This window comes from Chondrus crispus, genomic scaffold (genome assembly GCF_000350225.1).
Source record: "Chondrus crispus Stackhouse genomic scaffold, scaffold_286, whole genome shotgun sequence".
Classification (NCBI taxonomy): Eukaryota; Rhodophyta; class Florideophyceae; order Gigartinales; family Gigartinaceae; genus Chondrus; species Chondrus crispus.
The window spans coordinates 102424-111123 of record NW_005179170.1 but is presented as its reverse complement, the minus strand read 5'-3'; positions in this window follow the sequence as shown (position 1 = coordinate 111123).

Sequence of the window (8700 nt, the reverse complement as noted above, 5' to 3'; positions counted from 1 at the left end):
TCAGGATGTGAGTGGGCGACGGAAGAGCCAGTCCGACTACGGTATGCTTCGGGATGTGAACCGAGCGGTGCCCAAAATTGCTCAGCATTACCGAGAACGGTTTTTCGGGGACCACATCCATGACCCCCTGTGCCATGAGGGTCAAATTCTTGTGCGCGGTTTTTGGGGAGTTCTGTAAAAAAGCACAGCGCCCCCACCGGCGTGGCGACCCTCACCGTGGCCTGCGTCATCGGGGGAATTGTCACCCCTCTGACGAGGCGGATCTTCCGTGACGGTGTGTTGGCGGGGAACGCCACCTGCTTCCGTTCGGATTTATCCGACGGCGGTAGTTGTTGTGCGGTGCTCCTCGAGGCCATCTTGCGGTCGTGCCTCGAGGGGGTTGTTTCGATCAACGCCACGGGTGGCGCGTCGTGGAACACGACCTTCCGTTGCGGTGGGAGGATCGCCTTGACGTGGCGATCGAGAAAGGTCGTACGGAGGATACAGTCCACGGCGAGGCTCGTCACCACCAAGAACGGGATGCGCGCTATAAATTCACCGATACGGATAAACAAGGAGATCTCTCCTAGAGCTTTCATTGCGCGGTTTGACGCGTCAATGAGCGCTGGGCTCCGAACCGGTTTTATCGACGGTCGCCATGACTCGGCGACACACCGCAAATGGATGAGGTTCGGGCCGGCTCCTGAGTCGAGCACTGGCGTGATGGCGACCATCAGCGCCTGCTTTTGGCCAACCGTGGCGGAAACCTTATAATTCTGCTTCTTGAAGAAGCAGATGGCCCGGATTTCCGTTCGGTTCCCCGGTTGCGCTTCCACTGGCGCAACCGGTTCGGGGGTGCCTGAGCTCCTGAGGCTTGGCACGGGGAGAGACGTCGTCGCCTCTACGCGTCCTCCCCGGCTTCCCCCGTGAGCAGCAGGTCTTCGCGGGTTTCCTCCGCTGCTTGCACCATGTGGTCTTCTAGAAGAGCCGCACCACGGCCCTACTGAAGAGTAGGGCCGTGGTGCGGCTCTTCTATCACGTTCACGCCCGCGGGGGCCGTCGGACGCTGGTTTCTCCAAGCGGACGGCCCCTGGCGGTTAAACGGGGATCCCGGACGGAGGCCCTGCCGGATGCGTAGCTTCTGGTAGTTGGCCTCTCGTGCCTCCAGAAGCTTGGCCCGCAGGCTCACATCGGCAACGACGGGACACTCCTCTTGTCGGTGCGTAGTGTCAAGGCAGAACCGACACGGCGGCGGTCCGGGGAATCCCCCACTGGAGAACCGGACCCGTGGGTTCTGCCCCTGCCTCCCGTACGGTCCTGCGCGCAAATCGCCCGGGTTGGCGGGCGGACCCGCGGCGCCTGATGCCGAGGCTGCCGGCGACGGGTAATAACTCGTCGGCGGCGAGCTTAACGGGCTCGGCGTCGCGATGTGGTCCGTCACGGCCAAGATTTCTTCTGCCACGGATCCTCGAGCTGTCGGGATGTCGGATGCCGACTCAACCGACAGCACAGGCCGTGTCCTGGCGGTACGTTCGAATCTTCTGGCCGCTCCGGACGGCTCCCGGGATGCCATGGCGGACATCCCCTGCCGGCGGGAAGCCCGATTGGTTTCCCCGATCGCTTGCGCGTATCGAGCCACGGATTGGTAATCCACATCCGGGTGCGTAGCAAGGTAGTTGCGGACCTGCGCGCACGTGGCGGGAAGTAACCCCTCGACGAATAGGGACTTCAACCGCCGGTCGGAGAATACCGTACCGCATCGGAGGGCCTTGTCCCAGAGGTGGTTACTGTAGACCTCCTCCGTCATGTTCGAACTTTGACGAAAGGAGGTCACGTCACCAACCGCTTCGGAAATTACCTCATCGGTCGCATAGGTACGCAACAAAAAGTTGACGACCTGCGGGTACGTCCTGAGCAGTTCGCGCCGCTCCACGTCAACCGCCATGGTGTTTCCATTGAGACGGGACTGGAGTAGGGCGTGAGCCTGACCGGTGAGGTAGAATTGGAAGCACCACACGGCGGCTCCCTCGGTGATCCCGTTGTGGTCGCACGCCATCTTGAGGCGTGCGAGGAATCCCAATACCGCAATCGGATCTTGACCACTAAACGTGTGGGACCTCATCTGCACGTCCAGTTTCTTCCGGTAACGGTTAATGTGCCGCGCTACTGTAGAGTCGTAGCGCGAGCTACGCCGTTCCAGGCGGTAGGTCTTGTAGTTGACGGCCTTGGTAAACAGGTCATTGAGCGGCCTGATTACCGTAGGCCGTCGCTCGTCGCCCCTTGGCGCAGCCCGGCGGTGTCTGCTTGAGCGACGACGCTCCTCATCCGACTCGGTACTGTAGTCTTCCGAGTCGGACGGTTCTTGCCGGTGACGGTCTCGGCTTCTATCGTGGCGTGCCCTGTGGCCCCGCCTGCGCGAACCTTCCGAACCGGATTGGTCGTCATCGGAGGGGTATCCTCCCCCTCCGGCATCGCGGTATCGCCCGTGGCGTGCCTTGCGGTTATCGCGGTATCGCCAGCGGCGTTCCTCGCGGTTTTCATCCGTCCTGTGACGGGGGTCTTCTGCGTCGGAATACCGGGTGTATTCCGCTTCGGTTCTGCGCGTGCCGGGTGCACGTCTTGTGCTCAACCGGTACGGGTCCCGATTTTCTGTCTCGGGGAGCCCCAGGCGGTTTTCTGTCCCGCGGGGGTCACCTGTACCGGCGAGTATGGGGAGGACATTTTCTGTAGTCCTCCCTGTAGCACCGTGAACGGTTGGGAGATAGATAGCTCTACCCTCCGGGTGAGGGTCCATCCTATCAATCCCGGGTACGGCGCCGATCGGATCAGCGATATAATTGCTTGAGCCCGGAACGGTTTCATGGCGCGGCGCCGGCGGCGGTGCCGCGCCTCCCGTTTCGGTTGTAAATGTCGTGGCCAGACGAATGGCCACGGCGGAGCTAATAGCTCCCTTTAGAGCCATTGCGGTGGGAGATTCGTCCTCCTTCGCGGCGAGCGCAGCCACCACCTCGTCGCCTACGAGGGGGGCGATCTTCTCGTCCAGCAGGGCGCGGAGCGCGGCGTCCGCTTGCTCCGCCACCAGCCCGGGTACCGTTCGGTCGAGGCAAACCTGGACGACCTGGGGTAATTCCTCAGCGAGGAATTCCTCCATCCAGGTTTGTAATCGCTGGAGTAACGCGTCGTACAGTACTTGTACGCGGTTTCCCCCACCAGCCGGTAGCCCGGCGGTGGTGTCCGAAACGGAAGGGGTCTTCTGGCCCCTGGTAGGCGGCGGGCGAAGCAGGGCTTCCGGATTGTCGATCCGGGGGCGCTGTGCGCCTCTGCCACTGCGGGTACTTGCTCGCCCGGAGGCGGTATCTTCTCCGGCAGAATCCGCACGGTTCATCGTCGATGATCACTGGCGATCGACGCAGTGATTTTCGACCTCTTTCAATCCGATCGGTAATTGCTCGCGCTGGCGATCCAGTGCGGGCTCAACCTCTGTAGTTATACCCTCCACAAGAGTACCAAAATGTGGTATACCTACCTTCGTCCCGACCACTCGGAACGAGGGGGGTTAGAGGTAAGGGAGCGCGCGCCGCTGGGTAACCCACGCGAGCGCAAACCGTACGGAAGGACTCGAAAAGAGGGAAGGCTCACGTGGCCGGTGACGCGCAGCCGGTCGGTGGTGTTAGATCCGAACGGCCGGTCACGGGTTAGAAGCCTGAGTGAGACTTAGAGGTAAAACCGGACGGAGTCAGCAAAAAGCCGGAAAGGGAAGGGAGGCGAGTCTGCCCCCGTTTACTGGAACGGGGCACGTGCCCCCGGTCTTAACCCCTATGTGGGACGCCAGGACAACTGTCCTGCTACAGTAGCTGTTACATACTGTATACCAGCTACTGTACTAATTTGGCTAATTTGTGCCATTAACCACTACTTGCTAATTACTTACCGGGCAGGTCGCACACGTGTGCCCGTGGCCACGACCGGCGCCAACGGTTGTGCCCCGTGCAGGTACAACCTGCAAGCGTATTCACAGAAAGTAAACAGCGCAGTCTCGGCCAAATCGCTCCGGATTAGCCTGCCAGCTATTGCACAGAAAGATAAAACAATTAATCTTCACTTTGGTTTAGCGCGTCCAACAAGCAGAGTGCGCGCGATCAGTCACCGGAAAAGCGACAAAAACGACCAACAGCCGTACAGCGGACCTCAGCCGCTAACAACGATCCGAGTAAATGACAATTCAGTGGCAAACAGCTACAACAGCGACGGAAACAGCCGCAAACTCAGTCCTTTTCCCTCGATCGATGCCTATCTCCCCTTTTCCTTCATCGCACAGCCTCTATATCCCCCGACTTCTACCAAAAGCTGATCCTCACGCTCCCTTCTTCCTGAACGATTCCAGCAACCCCCTGTCTCTACCGCACTGAACGGTTGCACGCCAGTTTATGACAAGTGATGACAGCACTACCCCGATGCTCCTATCGCCCACATCCAGTTGAACGGTTGCGTAGGTGAATGACGCATTCCGAAATCCTTTCAGATGACTGTTCACCCACCCGTCTGCTGGTGATAAGTGCTGCACGGGCTGAACATGAAACTGTGGTAGGAATGTTAGTCTCGAGTAGAAGCTGAGTCTCGGTTTCCCTGAACGTGCGCAGCGGAGGGAGCGGAACGGAGGTGATGGAGCGAGGCGAAGCGAAAGGCCACAAAAGCCACCGGGGGTCTTGTCTCGTGAGTGCGTGAGTAACCCCCGGATTTCTAGTCCCTTTAATTTCCCCTTGATTTAAGTACCCGGTAAAATTCCCCTTTGTATTTTTGGGACCGGCGGCGCACCGCCGCGGACACTGCCAGTCGCTTAGGGCTAGCGCTGTCCTCGCTGTACAATGCCCACGACACACCCCCCGTCGGGCCACATTCGACGGCGGCCAGCGGCGGCCGACTAGACGCGCACGCCGACGGCGGAGTATATCCGTTGGTAACGTGGTCCGACTCCCTGGCAGACCCCATTCCGCGGGCTTCCCATGATGCACCGCGTCCTCCGAGACGGAGTTATCCACTTCTTCCCTTTCCCTTGCGGCGCTTGCCTTACACGGCATTCTCCACCTGCGATCGGTCCCTCATTTCGCGCTGCCGCCCTCCCGCTTCTTCAATCGCTACGCCGTCGTTAATACGGATGACACGGAGGTGGCGATGAACCAGCATCAGACCGACAACGCCGAGTCCCGGAGTCAAGTTTTGCCGACCGAAGATGGTCTCCCAGCAAGCTTTCCGTGGGAAGAGGGAAACGACGTCCACCCTCCTCTACACGATGACATTCTTGAGATCAGAAAAGACGGAGAGGACTCAAGAGTACATGCTGATGAAGATATGGCAAGGTACTTCGAAGAACAGCCTGCCTTCTTTGCGAATACTAAGAAGTCTCCAAGCTCACGCAACCTTGAGAGACCTCTGCAGGAAGAAGTCACTCCTTCCGATCCGGCAAGGCAACAGGGCACTCTCAACAAACCGTTTGACCCATCTCGTCCCGAGAAAGACATCGGTGAGGTGAGAGTCACGTCTCCCGCGGAGCTGCCGTTTGAACTCCAGTCCATGGAGCAGGACGTCCTGCGGCAAGTAAAAGGGATCATCGGAGATAAAACCGCTTCGGAATTTCAACTGCAGTTCGTGCCCCGATGGCTGCTTGACAATGCCATAGCTGAAGAGAAGAATAACTACGACGGTGCCTTTGAAGAAGTCAGGTTGAGTTCCATCCCTAAAGGTGCCAACATTATATCATCGCATCATTTCTTCCAAGTGAAGACCAATGGGGAAGAGGACAAACTCCGGCTGAAGTGTCGAATGGTGCCTCACAGCAACCGCGACAAGATAAGGAGAGTGTCCGGAAGGATTCCGCAACTGCACAATTCCCAGTGATCCGACTGGTGTTGTCCATCGCCGCCGTCTTGAACATGGTCATAGCCACAATCGACATTAAAGATGCGTACCTGCAGGGAGGTTACCTTTCTCGAGACATCTATGTTTGACCACCAAAAGGTTGGGCGGCCCGAGGGATTCTGTGGCGACTTCTCAAGCCCGCCTATGGAATCGTCGAGTCTGGAAGACTCTGGCAGCTGACCATAGAAGGTTGGATGTCTCCGCAAGGCATTGTACCAATCCCTGGCATGCCACAACTCTTCTTGAAGTTCGGCGATGGAGCCAATATTGCTCTTGCTATTTGCAAGGTCGTGGATGATTTCCTGGTAGTCGGTTCACCACGAGAAGTCAACGACTTCCATGCTGCGCTTGCAAAACGATTTGAAGTTGGCCGGTTCGTCGTTGACCGCCCGCTAATCTTCAATCGCCTCCACATTTCGCAAGTCACTGATGGTACAGTGCACATCGATATGAAAGAGTACATGGAGAAAATCGAGTTTCCGGCGCTGCCTCGGGAACGGAAAAAGCAGTTCCACGAAAGAGCCACCCCGGAAGAACTCACGTCGTACCTTGGCTTGGCAGGATCACTGAACTTCCTTGGTCGTGGTGTCCTCCCGCAGGCTTCTTTTGCAGCAAGCTACCTCCAGCAAGCTGTAGGCAACCTAAGAGTCTCTGACTTGGTAAACGGCAGTAAGGTTCTGAACGAACTGCAGGGCTTGACTCCACAACTGAAGTACTGTGCTCCCCTGATGCGAGACAAGGACCCTTCGTATTTGTGCTTCTCCGATGCTAGCCATGGTTCCACTTCATATGGGCAGACCGGATACCTCTCCGGGATATACCTGCCTGCGGGGGGTGCCGGTGTGTACCATGTCCTTGATTGGCATAGCTGCAAGCAATCCCGAGTGGCGTTTTCGTCAATTGGAGCTGAAATACTTGCCGCAGCAACGTCAACAGACCGTGGATCGCTAATGGCCGAGAGCCTCAAACGAGTGTACGGATCGGACGTCCCGCTTCCGTTTATCCTCACGGTTGACTCGCACGGCTTGTACTCAACAGTGACGACGCTCCACGAAGGGACAGATTACCGTCTCCGACCCACAGTAGCACGAATGCGAGACTCCTTCGAAAACGGAGAGATCGCTACGATGCAGTGGATTGCCGGCAAACTGAACCTTGCCGACGCCTTGACGAAGAGAAACTTGGAAATGTTCCGAAAGCTGAACAAGGTCATGCTGAATGGAGTGCTAGACCCTTATATGTTCGATAAGGCCAAGCGGATCCAGTTTAATTAGCATCTACGGCTCATCGATTACCATCCTCCTCCTTGTCTGAGAGGAACCACTGGTAAAGGGCTTCTTCTTTCGCGAAACATCCTTTCGCTTACGTTGAACTTCGGTTGATATTTTCCTACCACCACCATGACGCTTGCGCTTCCCAACTGGCTGTTTGGTGAGGCGACAAAGCTCCGGAATGCCGAGTAGGTCGACCCCATCACCAAGACAAGCGCTCAAGGTTCCCTTGCCCATCTGTAGTGCAAAACCCCCTGTGCAATCATAAACGAGCTGCATCTTGGCATCCAGAACGACAACATGGTCGATTTCTTCTCCTGAACTGTCCATTCCCCCTAACCTGGATAAGAAGATCCCATCACGTTGGGAAGCCAACCACTCTTCTTCGTCAATACGGTTCGGAATGGAAACCTTTTCCAGGCGGTAAGAGCCCAACCGCTGTTCGAGCCACTCTCCAGCTTGGGCGATTCTCACGGCTGGCATCGGATGGATATTCATCATGGCTAGTGCAGCCACTTCTCCAGCCAGCGCGTATAGTCCATTCCCGATCGCGGCTCGGAGACACTGGCTACGTGGAGAGAATACGAAGCTGCGAACGTTCGTACGGCGGTGGAGCGTTGCAGCCGAATCCCCACGAGCACCGGGGCATCGAAGTCTGAAGAAGTGGTCCATCCGGCGAGTGCAAGCCCGGAGCAGATTGTCAAAATATCGCGCCTCTGCGTGAGCATCAAAAACTATCTCTACTTGCAGGCCGCTCCCGTTTTCCTTCACCTCCAAGTCAGACTCGACCTCACTGCTCAACTCCAACATCTGCTCCAAGCTACCCACGGCCCTGTGCGACTTCATGGTGTAGAAGTCGATGGGCCAGAAGGAGCGATGTCCCCCGCGGTCGTCTGCTGAGGCAAGGAACCCCCGCTTGCCAAACCGTACGTCCTTCCCGGACGAAAACACAATACGTCGGATAGTGTAGTCCGTTTGGTCAGCCCCCGGGGTCCATCAGCCGAGAACCCCAAAGGGTCAAGAGAGCGAGTTCCTGGAGCATTCTTTCGGTGAAAAAGCGAAAACGGCGCAACGACAGCCAATCCCAGAGCTCGCCACAAACTTTTCGGGGCAATCTCACACTCCTAATCAGTGCCTCTTTTGTCACTGACACCACTCGAGAGCCACCGTGTAGCTGAACGCGGCATTCGCCATCCAGCATCTCCATTCCGGAAAGCGGTGCGCGCTTAGCTTCCATTGAGACCCACCGCACGTCAGGCATCGTGAAACCTCACGCTCAAACCTCCGTACCGTGGCCCGCCAGCGCTTTTATCGGTTTCGGTCAGGGCAGGCGCGAAGCGGAGGATGAAGAGACGAAGCGCTCGACGCCGAGACGAAGGGCGGAGCGCGCGGCAGCTGCAATGGATGAGGCCCCAGTAGGGGAGACTGAGAAAGTGATGCTTGGCGCGGTGGTGTGGCAGCGCGGCGAGGCAGATGGTGACCACGAAGCTTCACACGGATCGCGAGATGCGCGAAGGGCTCAAGGAGAGGAGCT